General features: G+C 37.5%; 1 long non-coding RNA gene across 1 annotated transcript; it reads left to right on the top strand.

Annotated features, from left to right (window-relative positions):
- The first annotated feature begins 314 nt into the window (after positions 1–314).
- On the top strand, positions 315–987 carry LOC120068225. The gene is made up of 4 exons (XR_005479131.1): positions 315–428; positions 528–597; positions 688–747; positions 879–987. It is a non-coding gene; the product is annotated as an uncharacterized LOC120068225 (long non-coding RNA).
- The last annotated feature ends 9,815 nt before the right edge of the window (positions 988–10,802 follow it).

Genomic DNA, 10,802 nt, shown 5'->3' with positions numbered 1-10,802 from the left:
AACCTCTGCATCGCTTGCCTCTTGCACCACTCGCCCTCCTTCGCACTACTCGTCTTGTCGGCGCTTCCTCCCAGCCGCTGAAGTCAACATCGAGTCATAGATCTGAGATGCACGTCCTAGCTGTCTCAGTCCCAAATCCAGCCGCTTGCCCTCTACCTTCGTGTCGACTCAGCCGGAAAATCCAGATCTGAAGCGCCACCTCGTTGTTCGCGACCCGGCACCGCCCCTTTCTCAGTCGGCTGGATCCGACTCCCACCAGCGTTGCAACGCTCGACGGCGAGCTTCAAACGCTCGCCTCTCTCTCTGACCCACGAATCTGTAGCTTGCCGCCTCTGGTTACGAGTCGCTGCTGCCTAGGTTGTGCGACTCCACTCCGACACCACCGTTAAGCAGGATGTCGTCGCCACTCGTTGGATCTACTAGTTTGGGTGAGTTTTGTTGGGAATTTGAGGATTTGTGGTTCAGGTTTTGAATAACCAACCAATTATGGGCCTAATTACTGGATTAATTGTGATTTTGGATTTTAGATACAAAGTTTGGAGGCATTTTAAAGTCTTTTGGGTGCTACCGACAAGATTATGAGTTCCATCAATTTTGGTAAGTTTTGGGTGAGTAGTTGGTTTGGTTCCCTTTTTGATTAAGGGTGATCGTTAAAAATTTAGTTATTATACTTTGGTTTTGATGTAGGTTCAGTTTGGACAAATAAATAGAACTTTGGAACTGGCCTCGAACCAAGCCGCGACTTCGGTAAGTTAAATTTGTGGTCATTTGGTTTAATTTGGTTAATTGGATTTAGACCCCAAAGATGAGTTTAAAACTTTGGATTTATTATTTTTGGACTAGGGGTGCTAAACTAATATTTGTAATGTATGTTATAGGGTGGATTCAAAGTCTTCTAAGAGTTGTAAGAAGGTTAATTACTTGGGTTAATTTGGGACCAAATTTGAGGTAAGTAATCTTACCACTGGAACTGCCCACGGGCCAAGCTTTAGTTGTATGCTAGCATGGTGACTGTATGTTATGGTAAATTGTTAGCATGTTGATTGATGGTATGACCTAAATCAAAGTATGTTCTGGCACGAGTTCTGAATTGTTTAAATACACACCTAAGCACTTGATCATTAGTATGTGATGGTATGTGTTTTCATATGTCGACGTCTGATCTGCTGGTGTTGAGGCATACTTGTATGTTGTAGAATTATGATGTAAAGTTTACATGAATGTTGTATAATATGTTGTTGAGGATTATGTGTATGTGATGGAGCCATGGTACCAAGGATTTCATGTATGTTTTAGAATTGTACGGTGTTGATTCTTTGAACATTGAGACTGTGTGAATATCCTCATTGATTAGTTAGATGCTCACCAGTTTTGTGTTTCCTTCAGGATTCACCAGTTTTGTTTTTCCTTCGAGATTCACCAGTTTTATGTTTCCTTCGGGATTCACCAGTTTAAGTTTCCTTCGGGATTCACCAGTTTGTGTTTCCTTCGGGATTCACCAGTTTGTGTTTCCTTCGGGATTCACCAGTTTTGTGTTTCCTTCGGGATTCACCAGTTTGTGTTTCCTTCGGGATTCACCAGTTTTTTTTGGGCATACTTAACTATAATAGGATAGGACTCAGTCTTTTGTCTGTTTCATGTGTTTATATGCCATATGCGGGTATCTAGAGGACATAGATGCCTAGCCTGACCTCAGTGGTGGGGCTACTTACTGAGTATTTCATATTTATCCTTTCTTATGTTGCTTTTTCAGGAAAAGGTAAAGATGTACTGGCGATGGCGCAGTGGAATTTATGATCGTGTCACTAGGACTAGACCTTTTTGCTTCCGCATCTTGAAATTTGATATTTAGTTTTACTGTTTAAAATATATTACTAAGGATTATTTCTCTTATATGCTTTTGTTAGTCTTTAAGAATTTTGGGTACCCTATTAACTGTTTTAACAATTGCATTTAATAAACATCTTTTGAACTTTTCTTATTTAATTAGTAATTATTTCAAATAACTGAGCGTCGTTTTAAATTCAATGCATACATTTATTTTAGTAACGGCCTTACCTAAGTCCTAGAGGGTCAGGTCGTTACAATGCATGGCACTCAACACGTGCTATATCCATCATACTCGATGAGACCATGCCGTTGTTGATACCCGATTACTTTATACATGATCCTGTTGAACCTTTTGAATTCTTAAAACGTTTGAAGGCAATTATTTCACCAAATTATTTCACCACTTCAACTTGTTTACTCAGACTATTGTTTCTCGTCTTCTAATTCTATATCCCTAGACGACTGCATCACTTGACTCTCTGCATCAAGAAACATTTGTCTCTTCATTCATATTTTGGTCTAGTTTTCTTTTTTCTTTTCTTTTTTTGCATTCGACCGATACGGTTTTCCCTTGTTTTCATTTTGGTTTTCATATCTTGCATGTTTGGCTAGGTTTGGAATTTTTTTCATTTCGGTTTTCATATTTTTGGTATTTCAGACCGTTGAGAGTTTAAGGTTTGAGTAAGATTAGTCACAAAGGTGGAAAATCAAATCGAATGCTCGATAATTAACCATTGAGTCACATTTAGCAAGCAAGGGTCACTATGTAGACAAATCCGAGATACATATCCAACCCGTCGATTCAACCCAAAACAAAAAGAAAAACTAACCTAAAAATTCTAAAATCTGAAGGGAAAATAAGAAGAATGAAGCTTAACCTCGGCCTCCATCAATTCAGCCCCCAGAAGTTAGCATATTTTGACCTAAAAACGAAGGGAGATATTTATAAAAATCATCGTAGCGTCGCGAACTAGAAAGAGTGTTGCAATGCTGGCGTTGTGCAAATTTCGAAGCATTGCAACGCTGTAGCTACACGTTCTGCCTTATCGCATTAGGCGAGCATCAGGCAAGCATTGCAACTCTACCTGTAGCGTCAGGCTAGTGTTGCAACCCTGTGATAAGGGCATTTTCGTAAATTCTGCTCTTTTGAAGCCCATATGCTCAAATCACCTCCAAATTGCTTCAAATTAACCCTATTCTTCACCAAATCGCCAATTATACCTCTTGATTGCTCGATACCTACAAAATAGAAAAATAAACACGTAAAATCCAATAGCGAGCCCAAATTAAACTAGGAATAATAGCTCTTTTTTAGAGGTTGAGGGGTTGATAAATTCAGTGTAATTAATTGATGCCTAATGAAAAAAAATTGCATAGGAAACTCTATCTTGTTCTAGAAATTAGATAGACTCCTATTCTAGATTAAATTTATCTTTTTATTTTAATTTCATGCATATATCTCTTCCACATAAAACCTTTCATTTACCGCTTTAGTTAGAAAATTAACTTAATGAAACAAATCACGCTTCCTTGCAGATCGACTCGGACTCACCATTGTTGCTACATTTCAGTAGTAATATACAAATTTTCTTTTGATCAAGTTTGAAGCTTACTAACGATGTAAGTTTCAAGCTTGTCAAAAATGGCCCCGGTTGATTGCACTTACATTTGCATGTTTCGATTGAGGGGGGAGCTTTCCAGATGATTTACTTTCAAGCTTGCTTACCAAAGTTTCAAGTTGCGTAATTTGTGTGCCGAAGTTTGAGAAGCCTTGTCTGGTCTCTTGTTGAAAGGATTTTGTGTCTTGAAGTTGTTTGGTTTCTTGTTGAAGTTGTATGTTGTCCTTTTGCAAATTGTGGAGTTCCTATTGAAATTTCAAATAGTGGTCAGTAAGGGATTTCACTACATCCTCGAGAGACATACTTGAGGAGCTTGAAGAAGATTGATTCCAGTTCTCGTATTGCCTTTGAGATCCTCATTTGAAATTGGGATGATCTCGCCATCCTTGGTTATAAGTTTGCCCATAGGGGTCGTACTTCCTTTGGAAACCTCCTATTGCATTCACTTGAGGTTGACTTTATGGGCAAGCTTCGAAGGCATGTCCAACCACACAACATGCTCCACACGTTTTAATTTGGGTGAGCAACTTGAGTAAAAAGGGAAACTAGATTAGATACTTGAGTTTTCAACTCACTAACCTCTTTAGCCTGAACAACATCATATTCTAGAGTCTTTGATCCAAAATTCTGTGAACTCTCCGCCATGGTTGATATTAGCTCACTAGCTTCAGTGAGCGTTTTGTCAGCTAGAGCTCCATCGACGGCTACATAAATATTGCTCCTCTCAGATGGAAGCAATCCTAAATAAAAATACTGGATAAAGTATTGGTTAGAAATTTGATGATGGGGAAAGGAACCACAAAGTTTCTTATACCTTTCCCAATACTTATATAAGGACTCTCCTACCAATTGTTTTATTCCATATATTTCTTTTTTAATATTATTAGCCTTAGATGCAGGGAAAAAATATTCTAAAAACTTTTTCTTAAGACCATTCCACGTGGTAATCGATCCCGCTGGTAAGTAGTACAACTAATTTTTGGCCACATCCTTCAAGGAGAAGAGAAAGGCCATAAGATTAAGTTGTTCTTGTGTTATCCCGTGTGGGCGCATACAATCACATACCAAATGGAATTCTTTCATGTGTTTATGTGGGTCCTCCCCTGGATTACCTCAGAAAGTGGATAAAAGATGAACTAAATCGGGTTTCAATTCAAAAGGTATCGTAGTCTTCGGATATACTATACATAACGGTTGTTGAGTGTAATCCAGTTCGGCAAGCTCTCTTAACATTTTCTCCCTTGCTTCACCTATAGTGTTTGTTTGTGTTGGTTCCTCTTCTTGACTCAATTCTTCAAATTCTCCTTCTTCTCATCTTATTATTTCCTTTCGTAGTCTCCTCTCCTCACGGTCAATATTTACAACAAAATCACAAAGCACACTCCGAGAGGAGCGGATCATGCACAAAAGGAAAGTTTAATCAAATGAACTATTTTTGTTTTTATTTCTTTTTCTTTAAAAAAAGAAATTCAAAGATTCTAAAAGGCCAATTGCACGACTCCCTGGCAATGGCGCCAATTTGATCGATGCAAAATAAGTGTCGTTAATTCTATCTTACCCAAGCAAATAAAATTTATAATGCTCGAACAACTACTAAAACTAATATGCAGTTGAAGTGGAAGTAGGAGGTTGATCCCAAGGGAACCTCTATTAATTGGCCGAGAATAACCTTTGAATTCAAAAGGATAGAAATTTGGAGGCAGGGGGGCTTGTTTGTAAAGAACCTAAAAAGACTAACTAAAATGAAAATGAAGGCAATTCGTAACTCAATCTTACTATTTTTTTTTTTTTTAGAAAAGAATTGATAGAAAAAGATTCTTGGAAAATCTTGTTACTAGGTTTAATCCTATCATTGTTCTTGAACAATTACTTGAAAACTCAACATTCCATAATCCAATAAGGAAAGACCCTTAAAGACCCATATAGCCAATTAACATGAATGACATTAATTAGCCCTAACCTAAGTCAAAAACACTTCCATATAACATTTATCATGTTTTTTCTTAGATTGCTTTAAAGACATGGGTTATCATGATTATCACATTCAAGAAACACATTAGAGTAAATTTCAAGAATGGTTGAATGAATGTTCTAAATTAAGAAATTCAAGAGTTAAATTTGGAAAAAGTCCTAATTAACACAAGAAAACTTAATTTTGTAACCTATCTCACCATTATGCAATAGTGCCAAGCAAGAATTACATAAAAAAATTCAATGGAATCAAAGCATCAATTATCTTCCATTAATTTCTATTCAAATTCAGCCCAAGAACATTCAAGAATGTAGAAAGTTCAAGAAAATATACAAAATAACTCAAGAATTAAATCTAGAATTAAGATTTCCCAAGAAATACAATTACCTAGCCATTGAGTTGAGAGATCTTGAAAGAAATCCTTGAAGATATGATGAAATCCATGAAGCAATTTCCTAGAGAATGATCAATTTTACAAGAAATTCCCTCATGATAAGAACAAATTGGTCAGATTCTCTCTAATTTCGATCTAAGCTCTCTCTATAAAAAAAAAATGAATTTTCTTTCGTTCTCCCCTACCTCAGCTAAAAACGAAAGAACAGTATTTATATCTGCAGGTGTAGCATCGTGACACTAAGACTAGCATTGCGACGCTAAATTGTAAAAAGAAAAGCGAAGGATCGTTGGGCGAGGGACTTGATGCCAAGTCGACGCTGGGTTGCGCAAGGCACGCGCATGCGTGCGTGGACGATTCTGTCAATCTCCAGAATGTTGCGACTCTGGGTAAAGTGTTGCAATGCTACCCTGTTTTGCAGCAAATTGGTGCATTCTGTCCTTCATGAAGGAGTAATATAACATGCAACGAAAGAATTCAGAATCAATAAGCACTTAAACTACATTTAATTTGAGTTTTAAACATGCAACTCATGAAGTTTTCAAAAGAGGGTTTAAACATGACAATACCTTTGTGGTTCTCTTCGCGATTTCAGCAGAATCTCCACAAGTATGAGCTGGATTCTTCAAATAGACCACCAACAAGATCTTCTCAACTATACTCAAGAAGGAATATGTGGTGGAAACACTCTAATCAAGCTGAATTGAAGATGAACTAGTGAGGATATAGTAGGGTTTTAGTTTTACAACAATTTAGATAAAGAACATGGTCTTCTTCTAAATTCCATGCATGAAGCTTCATTATATAGCCCGATTTCATGCATTAGAACGTGGCTGCATACAGGGCAGCTCCTACTTTGTATTAATTGAAGAACTCATGGTGAATTTTGTTGATAAAACACCATAAATGAAGTTGAGTGGATTTTTCTAATTTTAGGGAAAAATCCACTAACTCAAAAACAATTTCAAAAATTGTTTTTTCATTTATTTAAAATTAAGTTTTATATAATTAATTTAAAATTAGTTAATTTAAATAAAACTAATTGAATTAATTTAATGTCTTAATATTAAATTAATAAAACATCAATTCCACCAATATGATTCAAAATCAATATTTAAATCATAATTTAAATATTAATTGATTCTCCAATCTCGTTTTAATTTCGATTAAATTAAACGATCTTAATCGCATCGTATACAATCAATTGAAAAACCCTAAACTGAATTTGAACATTTCAAATTAATAACCCTAAATTCAAAATTCATCCAATCAATTGCTCAATTCATTATTCAAATTTATGAGCTAGTAGAAGGACCTATTGGACCTACAGATCATGAGCTTCAATGATTTGTAATCAATTGGTTAAACTTTTTAAATCGAATTAATTACTTTTCGTTAACCATCAAGACATACCACTATAGCTCGATAGTTGCACTCTCCTCACTGTAGTTGGGGATGATGCCCTAAATTCTTGTGTCCTGTAGTTTGTAAACAGTTTGTACGAACGCTTGTGATGTATAATATATGATATTTACTTCACTTTTTGACTTTACACATTGGATGTTTTATTTGCTTTACCACAAACCAATATACTAAAATTCTTGGTTGTCATTATGTAACTTAAGCATGTATGTGATGATATACAAGTGAATCATGTCTTAAGTGATAACCAAAATGGTCTGTAGTATATGGATATAGGAAGGAAACCTTATCCTAGTAACACTACAGATACGATCCGCTTTGTGGAATAGTTACAAGTGTTGTGACTTGCCACAGATGGTCTGATCCTAATCATTCGTGTGTGGACATGCGAGTGGGGGCGTCCTATACAAAGAGTTTGTATAAGACCTGACCACGAAGTGTTAACATCTCGTTATATAACGTCGTTCATGACAGAGACTTCACTTCACTAAGATGACCATAGGTAACATGACCTCAATTCTGAGTGAGTTGGGAACTCCTGCAATTAAGGGCGGTTCTTTGATTTTCATGGGTGTGAGTGGCTAGATCGTCGACTCAAACCTACCACTTTGGGGATTCATTTGATTTGGGAACTAGAAACTCAGCTATACAAGATAGAATTCACTCCTTCCCCAAAGTAGGGGTAAGTAAATAGATTGCTCCCTTAAGGGCAGATCCCGAAGCTTGAACGATGTGGTGCCACACACCTTCTCATGACCCGAGAGGTGTCCACACATAGTAGAACTATGTTTGTTCATTAAGAGGGATCAGTGGTACTTAAGGAGTGAGATATAACTACAGGGACAAAACGATAAATTGACCCAGTTGTACTTACGAGCATCTATGAAGGGTTATTGTATTCATGATTGGTTATATCCGATGGACACAAAAATATATATGTAATAAGAAGAGTTCAGCTGTCGACCTTTAGTGGAATGTCTGGCAGTTAACGGATGGTGGATCTCGTGGCTAAAGAGTTTAGTTAGCTATTCACGTACGGTTGGAGCTTCGAGCCATAGGTCCATAAGGTCCCCTTGGTAGCTTGGATACAATTTGAGAATAATTGAATTGGTTAATTATATATGATATGATTGATTAAATATATGAGATATATTAATTTGTAGGAAATTGGATATCAATATGACTTATATCAAGTAGATGAGAAAACACTATGGTTGATATATAATATCAAACTATAGGTTTGAATATAATATTATTATATTTATTATTTTATTAATTTAATAGTTATGAGATAATTTCTTGACATTTTCTTCGAAATCATGCGTTAGTGGGAAGTTCAATTTGGTTTTCGTAACTGAAGAATAAAATGAAAATGGTTTTCATTTTGCATAATATAGATGCATAATTGCTCACGAGGTGATTAACAATCGATCAATAGTAATTTAAAGCCTATACGATAGTGCATCCTTTACTAAACGATTGCACACCTACACGCGCATTCTCTAAACGATCGCTTACCATTTCCTAAATGATCGCTTAGTGCCCGAGCCTTACTAAACGATCGTATAGATGATCGCCTAGCTTTTCCTACACGATCGTGTACCTCACCTAAACGATCAAGCATCCTGACTATACGATAGTCGTTATTTTCTCCCACTTACTTGATTGTTCTACACGATCTCTTTTCCTCCTCACCTCTACCAAATCTGAACAGAGCCCACCCTTTGGATTCTCACTCCGAGAATCCTAAGGGCTCCAAATGGTGGTGTCATCTTCATTTCCTGCTGTTCGTGCAAAGCCGTTCATGGTAGACGACCGGGGTGTTGCTGAACGATTGCCTGACGTTCTAGTGAGAGCGCAAGGAGTCCATTTGTGTGAGAGTGAGATTTGTTCTAAAGAAAGTCTTCAACTGGTAAGTCCTCGTTCTCTTGTGTATGTATATGAGAGCATGCCAGTAATTTAGTTGTTTAATGCATATCTGTATGTGTGAATGTATATGTGGAAATTCTGTCACAATGAATTAGAAAGATCCGCTTTCGCTTAGAGGTACTCTTGCATAAGAGTTCCTTCATATAGATGTATTTCTGTCCATGTAAATCATAATTAGTAAGTCGATCCTTCACAGGTCATTCGTATTTAAAGTTGGGTCAAAATTACCGTTTTACCCTATAAATATATCTTGTTCCATAAGCTCTCACTGATCCTTTAATGAATAACTGATTCATAATACCACTTATGAATTATGTCCCTCTCTATCATGAGAGGGCAGGGCCCCGATTTTTCAAGGCTAGGATTCAACACTCAAGAGAACAACCTATCTGCTAACCCTAAAACGGGTAGGAGTGAATTCCATCTCGCAAGGCTATGTCCCTAGCTATCTATCTGGTCTTATCCCCAAAATGGAAGGCTTATTGAGCAGTGCATTAGACTTTTCTTTGGGGGGTATCCTTCTCCAAGATGGACACCCTATTTCGTATGAAAGCTATAAGTTGAATGATGCTGAGAAGTGGTATGCCGCTTTCGAGAAAGAAATGCCGAAAGTTGTTCATTGCCTAAGGGCCTAGAGACAATACCTCTTAGGTGCCAAGTTTGTGGTCAAGACAGACAACAGTTCAATATGCCACTTTTTCAGCTAGACTAAGTTATCATCAAAACAGGCACGATGGCAAGAATGCTTGGCCGAATTTGACTTTCAGTTTGAACATAGGCTGGGTATGGCCAACCAAGCAGTAGATGCTCTTAGTCGGAAGAGCGAGTATATGGCCCTATGCATGCTTACTCATCTAAAAGCCAGTAGTTTGAGTGGGAGTATTCGAGAGACGATTAAGGAACACCTCACAAGTGATAATGCGGCTTACACAATTGGTGCAACTAGCGAGAGAAGGGAAAACCTGCCAGTTTTGGGTCCAAGATGACTTCCTCCTCACCAAAGGTAGCCATCTATATGTCTCTCGGTCAAGGGAGTTTCAGAGATTACTAATGAAAAAGTGCCATGACACATTATGGGCCGGACACAACGGCTGGCAAAGAACTTATGCACTGTTGAAACAAGGCTACTACTGGCCAAAACTTAGAGACGATGTCATGCAATACACCAAAACTTGCCTTGTCTGCCAACAAGACAAAGTCGAAAGGACGAAGTTAGCGAGTTTATTAGAGTCCCTACTGGTGCCCTCAAGGCTGTGGGAGGGTGTATCCCTTAACTTCATCATGCACCTACCGAAAGTTGGGGAATTTGAATCAATACTAGTCATCATTGACAGATTCTCGAAGTATGCCACAATCATCCCAACTCCAAATATGTGTTTCGCTAAAATGACAACCCACTTGTTCTTCAAGCATATCATGAAACTGTGGGGTGTTCCCGCAAGCATCATGTTCGTGACATGAGATTCATGGGGATGTTCTGGACGAAATTATTCAAAATGTTGAACTCGACTCTGAACATTTCACTAAGTTATCACCTATAGACTGATGGGCAAACAGAACGCTTCAATAGCATGCTCGAAGAGTATCTACGAAACTTCATCGATGCAAGGCAAAAGAATTGGGTTCAGATGTTAGA

This window comes from Benincasa hispida, chromosome 12, assembly GCF_009727055.1.
Source record: "Benincasa hispida cultivar B227 chromosome 12, ASM972705v1, whole genome shotgun sequence".
Lineage (NCBI taxonomy): Eukaryota > Viridiplantae > Streptophyta > Magnoliopsida > Cucurbitales > Cucurbitaceae > Benincasa > Benincasa hispida.
Note: the sequence above shows the minus strand (reverse complement) of the source record. Positions and strands in the feature narration are given on the sequence as shown.